This window comes from Phocoena sinus, chromosome 1, assembly GCF_008692025.1.
Source record: "Phocoena sinus isolate mPhoSin1 chromosome 1, mPhoSin1.pri, whole genome shotgun sequence".
Lineage (NCBI taxonomy): Eukaryota > Metazoa > Chordata > Mammalia > Artiodactyla > Phocoenidae > Phocoena > Phocoena sinus.
The window spans coordinates 24,201,065-24,211,998 of record NC_045763.1 but is presented as its reverse complement, the minus strand read 5'-3'; positions in this window follow the sequence as shown (position 1 = coordinate 24,211,998).

The following is a 10,934-nucleotide window of genomic DNA, read 5'->3' as shown; positions in this document are numbered from 1 at the left end:
CAGCTGGCCCTTATCCACCATCGTGTCACACACCCTTCTGGGTTTGGCATGATTATTAGGTCTGTTTTACACAGGAGACACATTGGGCTCAGAGATATCAAAGATTGTTTTCAAGGTCACAGCAGGAGGGAGTGAAGGGGCTTGAACTCAGGGATCTTGGCCCCAACCTCTTCATTTACTGAGGATTTACTATGCACCAGGCACTGTCCTGTGGCCTGGGGACAGGGCTGGGACCAGAACAGGCCAAGTCTCTGCCTCATGGAGCTTCTTCTGTATGGGATGGGGAGGGGACAAACACTAAACAAAGACATATCTAAATAATGTCAGGGCGGATAAGTGCTTTACAGAAAAATGAAGCAGGATCGGGGCAGACAGTGATAGGCTGGGGTGGGTGATACTTTTGGGGACATCTGAGCATAGACCTGAATGAAGCGAAGGGACAAGCCCTGGTTACAGCAAAGGGAAGCATGTTCCTGGCAGAGGGAACAGCAAGTGCTTCTTCCCAGTCCTGGGCTCACACATGGGGTGGTTTTGGTCACTCCGAGCCTCTGACAGGCTGGGAAAGTCCCAGATTCCAGCACCACAGTTACCATTTACCGAGCATGAAATGAAGGTGCAAGGAAGGTCCCCTTACCCACACCATTTCCTACAGTTCTCACAACAGCCCCATACATGTGGTCACATGAGAACAGCCCTTTTGTACAGATGAGGAGACTGAGGCCCAGAGAGCCTGGGCTGCCTGACCCAAGCCCTGTAAAGTAGGGAGTCTCCCTGAGGTGGGAGCTGAGGCTCAGGAAAGCTCAGGAGGTTACCCAAGGCCACACAGCATTTTTTTATTGCCAGGCCCTACTCTCACCTCTTTAGTGGGGTCTGAGCCTCTCCCACCCTGATCCCCAGGTCAGGGCTCACTGTAGGGCAAGGGGAGGCTGAGTTTATGCGGGGGGGGTCTTTAAAAATGAAAAATCAGATCATTTCACCCTCTGGCTGTGGCTGCTGCCGGGACTCTGGCCTTCAAAGCTGAGTCAGTCTCACGACCTCATGGCCAACCACGTGCCGGCACCAGGGCAGCTGCTGCCACAGTGTAACCCCCAGGCCCGGGAAGACGCTGATTCACATGCGGTGCTTGACTTCTCAGCATCTCCAGTCCTCACGACAACCCCTGCGGGGTACATGGTGGTGCCCCACTTTACATGGAAACAAGCTGAGGCTCCCAGGGGTGAAGAGACGTCCCTAGGCAGCCTGGAAGTAGAGGGTCCACCCTCAGGGCCGCTAGCCCCAAGCCCCCAGTCAGCACCTCTGGGGTCTCATGTTGGGACAGCAGCAAGACTGATGCGTGTGTCTGCAGCCGGCCCCACTGTTCCCAGCTCTCCCACCCGAATGGCTGGGCCAGCAAGTGTTTTATTACTGAAATCAAATCCAATAAGTATTACCCCTTTGGAAGTCCACTGACAGTTCAGGCTCCTGTGAACCAGTCAGGAGGTAGTGGAGGAAAGAGGGCTGTGGGCAGCGGAGGAGAGGGGTGAACTCCGAGTGTCTGATACTCTGGGCGCTACTGGCTCCTGCCTCTCTCCAGCTCCGTCCCCTCCAGCTTCTCTCACGGCCTCTCCCCATCACTCTCTCTCTCTCTCTCTGTGCATATTAATCTCTCCCTATCTTTTTTCTGTATTGCTATCTGTGCCCTTTTTTTCCTCTGCCTCCACACTCCATTTGTTCTCCCTGCCTGTGTGAATTGTATCTCTCTCTCCATCTCTGTCTGGATGTGTGCGCTAGGGCAGAGGTGGGGGGCTGTGAATATATTTCTCATTCTCTTTATGCCTCTGTTACACTCTTATTTTTATACCTGTTCCCAAAGGCTCTCTTTCTTCCTCTCTGTGTGCCTTTGCATGTATGTGTTTCTGTATCTTTCTCTTTTTATGTACTTTTCTGCCTTTACCTCCCTCGAGGTGTCTTTTTCTTTCTTTCTTTCTTTCTTTCTTTTTCTTTCTTTCTTTCTTTCTTTCTTTCTTTCTTTCTTTCTTTCTTTCTTTCTTTCTTTCTTTCTTTCCTTCTTTCTTTCTTTCTTTCTTTCCTTCCTTCCTTCCTTCTTTCTCTTTCTTTCTTTCCTTCCTTCCTTCTTTCCTTCCTTCCTTCCTTCTTTCTTTCTTTCTTTCTTTCTTTCTTTCTTTCTTTCTTTCTTTCTTTCTTTTTTTGTTTTCCCCTCTCTGTGTGAATCTCTTTTGTTTTTCTCTCCCCACGGCTTGTTGCCCTCTCTTTCTCCCTCATCTCTCCTTGTACTTGCTTCCTCTTTCCATTGGTCTCTGTCTCTGTCTCCCTCTGTCTCTCTATCTCTGCCCCGTCATGGAGGAGCATGGTATGATGAGCACACAGAGCCTGCTGGGTGGGAAGGAGCAGACCTGCCGGAAGTGTGGACGAGAGCCTCCAAGCTGCGGGAACAGCCTGTGTGAAAACTGATTGTGTGGATTCACTCTGATTGGAGAGTCAAAGAGAAGAAAGTCCTGGACTGCTATGGAAGTGGGGGCAGAGGGAGGCCTAACCCAGCCAGCATGGGGCAGGGCCAAGAGGACTTTGAGGAATCAGGGCCAACTTCTTGGAGGAGGAGGCACTGAAGCTGGGTCCTGACGTTTGGTGGAATGTGGAGATAAGCACAAGGGCTCACTTAGCCCAGGGAAGGGTCTGAGCAAGGGGCTGGCAATGGGGCACCTTGGTCAGGGATCCTGAGGACGAGCTTTGTTGGCCTGGTGCACTGGTCACCAGAAGGGAAGTGGTGGGAGCTGAGGCTGCAATGCAGGTGGTGGCCGATGGGGTCAAGAGGCAGAGCCTCGAGTGCCAGGTTACGACCCTGCCGTGGGGGCCCCTGAAGGTCTTGAAGGAGAGGAAGGTCAGCAGCAGTGAGCAAGATGGACGAGGAGAGGCGGGGTGGGAGGGGACACCTCAGGCAGGGGACCTGGGGAGGAGGCCATCTCATTAGGCAAGGACAGAGGAGAGATGGAGCCCGAACCAGGGTGAATGGGTGAACGTAGAGGAGGGGCAGAGAATACTACCACTACTATTACTACTACTGCTAATATCAGACACCGTATACTAAGCACTCACTACTGAGTGCCAGGCACTTATGCTAGTTTCCTATTTAATTCTTACAACTACCCAGTGGAATTGGTACAAATGTTCATCCCATTTTACAGACGTGTAACTGAGGCTTGAAGATGCTAAGGAAAGTGATGAACCTGGTGATGCTCCCCCAAACGCCCCTCCAGGAATGAGCGCTGCCCCTCCCATACCCGCCCCGCCCTCGCTGCTGGCAGGGCTATGGGAAGGGACCTGTGTTGGGACCCCCGCAGGGGGTTGCCAGGCTGGCCTGAGGTCCTATCCACTCGCTGAGGTAACATGTGCCCAGTGGTGACCGCCTCTTAGCTGGACTGCAGCTCCCTAGGCCTGCAGCTGGTGTTTGGGATGACATTGCTTGGCCAGGAAATTGGGGCCAACTTGGCAGGGCAGAGCCGGGCTCTCATGGAGGATCAGACAAAGAAGCACTGCTTCCTGGCCCCTGGGGGCCCTGGAGCACAGCCCAGGGAGAAGAGGCTCGGACCAGCACCTCATTCTTTAGAGGAGGGAACAGGGCCTGGGGATGCAGTCCTCTGGCCACAGCTGGTCAGAGCTGGGGAGGAGGGGAAACACATCTGTAAAATGGAGACATCAGAGTCCAGGACTGTTCATTAGTTTTCCAGGTTGAATTCCCTGGTTTCTGCCCCTGGTGCTGGCGGATGACACCCAGACACTCCTCCTTCCCCCTGTCAACTACAGATTGGCACTTGCCATCTACCTCTACAAGGATTAAATCAGGTGCCACCGAGGCTGCTGACCTTCAACACTCCCTGAAAGGAATTCAGGGTGGAGATCAGGAATGAGGCACTCTGTGCTCTGAGAAAAACTGGCAGAACGGGTCTTCAGATAATTAGATATTTTCAGGAGCTGATTTTATGAGCCCAATTCTTGCATCTTTTTATATCTAGAAAAGCATTAAATTCCTTCATGGTGACATCTGTTCCTCGTGACTAGCAGTAACCCTCATGAGACCTTCTGCAAAAATATGTGCTTGATTGTATGTATTCCCCCTTCACCGAAATCACATATATATTGAACTTCCCCCTCTACCTCTTTGGAGCAGTTTCTCAGAGCTATCTGAAGTGCTCTCTCCCGGGTTGCAGTCCTCACTTTGCCCCCAATGAAGCTTAACTCACAACTCTAATGCTGTGAATTTTTTTAAGTTGACACCCCTTAGCCTAGTTCTCCTTAGTGTCTAATAGCAGGTCAATCAGGCTCACCCCCGTCCCTGGCACATTCCCCCCGCACCTCTAGGCAGTGTGTTCTGTGCCTCATCCCTGGGGATTTGCACTGCACCAGAGGGTACATGAAACTACAGAAGAAGCAGCTGCACTTTTTTTTTTTGTTTCAGGTGACAAGGAATGTAAAATATATTTTTGAATTAGAATAAAGATAGAAATATCATGGAGTAGATTGCAAGTCACATGAATTTTAAAGGTAAACACAAGACTTCAAGAGTTTTTTCCTAGGAAAAGTTAAGAAGCGTGAGAAAAGATCTTTGGAAGCACAGGGCTATGGGCTCATCCCCATCATTACAGGTTAGCAGTCGTACAAACTTGGGTAACTTGTGTTGCCTCCCTGGGCCTCAGTTTCTTCATCTGTTAAATGGGCAGAGGTGCTTTGGATGAATAGGAACTGGGGCCCAAGTTCTCCTGGCAGGTAGAACCCAAATACATTGGATTAAAGGAAAAGAGAAGAATTTGTTTCCGGAGCTGGGTGCCTGGGGATAAAGAGGGAAGTAATGATGTGGGGTGGGAGGTGCTGCCTGCGTCGTGTTCTTTCCCTTCCCAGCCTCAGGGACAGGTTTCCAGTTTCATGGGGAGACAGGCGAAGGCCAGAGCTTGACTATATTCATGACATGCTGTGTGAGCCTCAGCTTCTGCGTAGTGCAGCTCAGGGGCCAGGTAGCATCCAGAGACAGGAGATGGGGCATTCTCCCCAGAGCAGGCCACCCGCCCAGCACCTCCTGGGCCTTCTGGGGTCACTGCCTATTGGAGCAGGGAAAGACCTCAGCCCTCAGCAGAGGTGCAGGCTCCCGGAGATACCAACACTGGTGGCAGAAGTCGGGGTGCCCGCCGAGGGCCTGCAGGGGTCAGCAGTCCAGGAGGAGGCCAGGTGGACGCTGAGGATGGACGGAGCCTTGAGCCTGCCCACTGTGGATGCCCAGAGCCAATAGGGGAGACCCAAGCAGGAAGTGAGGTTCTGCGGTTGTTGGTTAACAGGCCCCCTTTATTTTTTGCAGGTGGGGAAGGCTGAGGCATCCTGGTTGCCAGGAGGATAACCTTCCAGGAGAATAACCTTCTGAGGGATGCGATGTGCTGAGAGATGCTAGCAGGTGCTTCTAGGAAAAGGGCTCCATTGTGAAATCTGCGAGAGTAACTACATTAGTGTTTTGTTTTTGCCTATGTTTCTTTTCTATAACAACCTCAAAACCTCAGGAGCTGAAGGCTGCAAACATTTATCTTTCTTGCTTGTGAGTCAGTAGGCTGCCTGGGGTGGGGTTTGCTTCAGGCTTTGGGTGAGCTCCAGGGCTGTTCCTCGGCCTCTCCTGGACCCAGGGGCTCCCCGTCCTCTTGGGGCCCATGGCCAACATGCGAGGAGGGTGAGCGCATGAGCGAACAGTGTCTCTTAACGCTGAGACTCGGAACTGGCAAGTGTCACATTCCATTGGCCATCGTGAGTTCCATGGCCACACGGAACATCAAAGGAACAGGAGATGTGCTTTGCCCACTCCAGGGTCATGTGGCTGAGGGAGGGAGGGGGGAACTGGGAATGAATCCCATCTGCCACCTTAACACTGCAGACTTAGGCCCCTCGTGTAGAGTCAGGGAGCCCCTAGGCCTCATGGGTCTCTATGGGGTCCCCAAGTCCTCCCGTATTAGGTGAGATGGCTTGAGCCGTCTCTCGGGCACTGTGGGATGGCCAGTCTCCCAGGGCTTAGGGTCCTGTGACCCTGCTTCCTCTGTTTCCCGATTCTGCTCAATGTTACCCCTCTCCTCCCTCTGCAGGTCTCTCTCCATCCTGCCCTACACTGAGCTTGGGGCCCAAGCTGGAATTCTCCAAACCCTCTCTCCTGCCTGGCAAAACAAAGGGCCATCTATTTTGAGTTTCTATTTTCAGCATCACAATACATGATTGAAGATTTATTATTGTTATTCTTATTGTTGTTGTTTTGCCTCAAACAGGATGCACTGCTTTCCCCCACCTGCCTGGGTGAGCCAGAGAAAGCTCCACAAAGATCCATCTCCTCCTGCCCTGCTGGAGCAGCCCCCAGACAGTGTGCAGTGTTTTCTCCCACCCCATGAAAGGTGTATTTGGCCCAGGAAATGATCTTTCCTGGAACATCTATTACCTATCCTCTGACAGTGGCTGGGGTGGGAAGAGCCCTATAGGCTCTAGGATGCTTGTGAGGATTAAATGAAGGAAATTGTGTCAGGGCCCCTGGGCACTGATAGGAACCCAGTTGGTGTTTGTTCTCTTTTTCTTTAGAGAATACCCCACCTTAGGTGACCCTTTAATGACTGTCCAAGCCAGGACATTTGAGAGAGCAAGGGGATACTGCTATGAATCACACCCAGACAACAGGCATAAACTGGGACTGTCCCAGGCCAAGTGGGATTTGTGGCTGCCCTACCCTTATCACAGACTCTGATGCCTCTGCTCCCTCCCTCTCATCTCCGTGGGGAAGGGCAGGGTGGGGATGTGGATAGGAAGGCCCCATGCCCATCCGCAGAGCACAAGCTGCCTCCTGGCCCTGGTGGGTGAGTCCCTGTGAAACGGGAGAGAAGGGGGCAGGGCACAACCTCTGAAAGAATGACAGAGCCCGAGGACATGACATAAATTGATTAGAACCAAATGGGTCCAAGATGGCGGACAAGTCAACTTCCACTCACTGTGACACATCAGAAGGCTAAATGACACACCCACAGGCACCATGACAGTTCCAAGGCCGACCACAGGATCAAAAAGTGGGTGGTGGCCCAATTCCTGGAAATCCCCACCCCTTCCTGAAATAGCTGGAATACTCCTCCCACTCAATAGCCTATGAAATTACCCACCCCTATAAAAACTGACAACCCCATACCCTGGTGCCTTTCTCACCTTCTGAGATGGCCCACACTCTGTCTGTGTTTCTCTCTAAATAAATCCACTTTAAAAAAATTATTTATTTATTTATTTATTTATTTATTTTGTGGCTGCATTGGGTCTTTGTTGCCGCATGCCGGCTTTCTCTAGTTGCAGTGAGCAGGTGCTACTCTTTGTTGCGGTGCACAGGCTTCTCATTGTGGTGGCTTCTCTCATTGTGGAGCACAGGCTCTAGGCACAAGGGGTTCAGTAGTTGTGGCATGTGGGCTCAGTAGTTGTGGCTTGCGGGCTCTAGAGCGCAGGCTCAGTAGTTGTGGTGCACGGGCCTGGTTGCTCCACGGCTCATGGGATCTTCCCGGACTAGGGCTCAAACCCGGGTCCACTGGCAGATTCTTAACCACTGTGCCACCAGGGAAGTCCCAATAAATCCACTTCTTACCTATCGCTTTGCCTCTCACTGAATTCTTTCTGCGATGAGACATCAAGAACCTGAGCTTCATTAAGTCCTGAAACCAGGTGTGTGATCTCAGTTGGAAGACTCAGGGTTTTGGCGGGTTTGAGTCCCGGCCACGTGGGTTCAAGTCCCAATCTGAGGTGCACGGTTTCACGTGGGGTGGGCCGGGGCTGTGGAAACCAGTCAGGACTCAGATTCTGACAGACCATCCAACCTTGCCACTCAGGGATGGAACATGGGCATACACCTGCTGGACCCCAGCCTTCCACCCCTCCACCATGAGCTGATCCTGAAAGCTGCTGTTCTTGGCCCTTTGCGACAGAAGTAGAAATGCCCTTGGGAGAGGTCTGTGCCCCCCAGGGCTCCATCTTCAGACCCTCCTGCCCCCTCACGGTGCACAGCAGCTGACAACTCCAGGCCTCTGCAGAGAAGGGACCCGACTTCCCTGGATGAGCTGGGCTGACTGTGGGCAGCCTTTGGTCAGACCTGGCTCAGATCATGGCTCTGCCACTGTGTGACTTAGAGCAGGTCACCCCACCTCCCTGAGCCTCTGTTCCCTCATCTGCAGAGTGAGTATAATTGCATCTTTCTCCCAGGACTGTTAGGAAAACCTAGTGGGTCCCTTGAAATCAGAATCTCATTCCTGCCCCCACAAGGTCAATCCCATCAGCCTCTGAGCAAACACATGCACGCACGCATGCACACACCCCAGGCATGTATGTATGCAGCCACAGAATGCATTCCCCCTTTGGTTCCCCAATCCTCCCCATCCTCCAGGGGCCCAGCTCAGATCCTCCTTCTTCAGGGTGTCTCAAGACTAGCTAGAGCACTGGCTTTTCTGGAGGATCCTACTCACAGCCCACCCTGGGTGGGTGGCCTCTCCCCATTCTGCACTCCCAAACCTTGAATGGGCCTCCACGATCCATGTGCCACCTTATCCCTTCATTAGTTACACTTATATACATAATTTATCCAGTCACACGAGGAACATGGAATGAGACCCTATGGTGTGCCAGCATTGTACTAAGTCATGGGGATCCAACACGAATGAGATCTGGTTCCTGCCCTTAGGAGCCCTTGGTGTAGAAGGAGAGACATCTGTTTCACCTTGACCTCTAACCCTCAACCGCTGAGCAAAGATCAATCTAGAAGGGCCTATTGGTGGTGGATTCTGGGCTGTCACAGAAAGATGATCCCACAGCACCTGGGGGCCTCCTCTCCCTTGCACTGGTTTCAGCAACTTCCAGGCTGGTGTCTTAGGGAACTGGCGGAGGCACGGCCACCGCTCTCTCTCCCTGGGAGCGCTAATCACTACTCACCCGCTGCTCTGGGGAATGATTACCTGTCAAGGTTCATTTGAGCCTCTGGTCTCCCAGGGACTCTCCCATCCCCCACCAGGCGGTCCTGATGGCAGCCGAGGAGCTGCTCCGGATGTTAAGGCAGTGAAATTACTTCTCTCCCACCTCCTTGTTTGATGTAGCAGGTGGGCACTGGGACACCTCAGTCCTGTCAGACCTGACAGTGGAACTGCCACGGTCAGACCAGCCGTGGGAGGTGAACAGTGAGGAGTCCAGGAAATCGTGGAGATTGTCTGCCATGCAGCCCTTCTCAAATCAGACTGGCTCAGTGAGTGATTTCAGACTCTGCAAATTGCATCTTGAGCTCTTCTTGCCCTGACTCGCAGCAGGCCTGTCACTGTGCTTCTCTCAGACTTCAGCTCCTACAGCTCTCTCCAAGACCATCACCACTAGAGACAGCAGGTCTGGGCTTGAATATCCAGGTGGTAACTGGTGTGCCACTGCCAGCAGGTTAATGGTGGTGCAGGAAAATGGGAATAATAATTGTTTTAATTGGGTCCATTCCATTTCTGTTACAAGAAACACACATCCAAACTGGCTTAAACTTAAAGCTCAAAAAAAAAAAAAAGGAATTTATAAACTCATGTAACTGAGCAGTTTAAGGGAATTCAGGTATAGCTGGATCAAGGTGCTCAGCTAAGGCTTTCAGGCATCCATTACACCCCATTTTTTGGCTCTGCTTTCCTCTGAGTAGGCTTCATTCCCAGATAGCCCCTCTCCTCCTGGAGGTTCCCAGCAGCTTCAGGAGAAAAGAGCACTCTGCTTACTCAGTATTCCCACAGAGTCCCAGGATGGAGTCTCATTAGTCAAGGCTGAGTCATGTGTCTACCCTTCAACCAATTACTGTGGCTTGGTTCCCATGTTGACCATGACTCTGCACTCTGCTCATTTGCATGTGCTGTTCCTGTCACCTGGAGCGCCATTCTCCTTCATCTTCCCATCTGCATCTCCTAATCACCAAAACCAAGGTCAGCCCCCCTCCTCATGGATGCTTGCCCCACCCCATCCCCCAATCTGCTTCGGGCTCCCCTGCTCTGAGTCCCTGTTGCGTTCTCTCTTGGCATGTATCATGGGATCATTATGGATTTATGTGCTGATTCTCTGTAAATGTGATGAAATTGAAGGTAGGAGCTCAGTGTTGCCCACCACTGGCCCTCAGCACAGGCTCAGGTACACAGTAGGTGCTCAATAAATGTTTGCTGAAGGAGGAAATGGTTAGTGGGGAGTGCAGAGGTTCTGGCACATGTTCAGAAGGCAGAGGATTAGGGCTTGAACTGGTTAGTGGCGGGGGCGGGTGGGGGGAGGGAGACTGAAACAAGACACATCCAGCGAGAAAGGTGAGGTCATCCCAGCCACTCCCTCCCTCTGCGAGCTCAGGCTCTGCTCCAGGAATCTGAGGACTGACTGACCGGTGAGGTGGTCCCACCTTGCTCAGCCTTGAACTCTCAGTCACCCACCTGCTATCCACCCTTGAGTAGCCCATGAGATGTCAGCCTCAAAACTGGGTTACAATTCTCTTTTGCATCTGGGAGGGGAAAACAGAGCCACTCCTCACAGTGAAGAGAACTCTGGCAAGGACAAAATCTCTCCTGGGCACTTGGAGGAGGCCATGTTTTTGCTGAGCAGCCCTGGAGGGAGGGTGGCCAGAGCCCGGCTTCCTCAGCCTGCTCTTCCGCTTACGGCCGTGTGATCTTAGGCAAGGCATTGCCCTGTCTGTGGCTCAGTTTACCCTTCTGACAAGTGGGGGTGACAACCTGCTGTATTAGTTTCCTAGGGTTGCTGTAACAAAGTGCCACAAACTGGGTGACTAAAAACAACAGAAACTTATTGTCTCACAGTTCTGGAGGCTAGAGGTCCAAAATCAAGGTGTCAGCAAAGCCATGCTCCCCCCGAAGCCTCTGGGGAGCAGTCATCCTTGCCTCTTCCAACTTCTG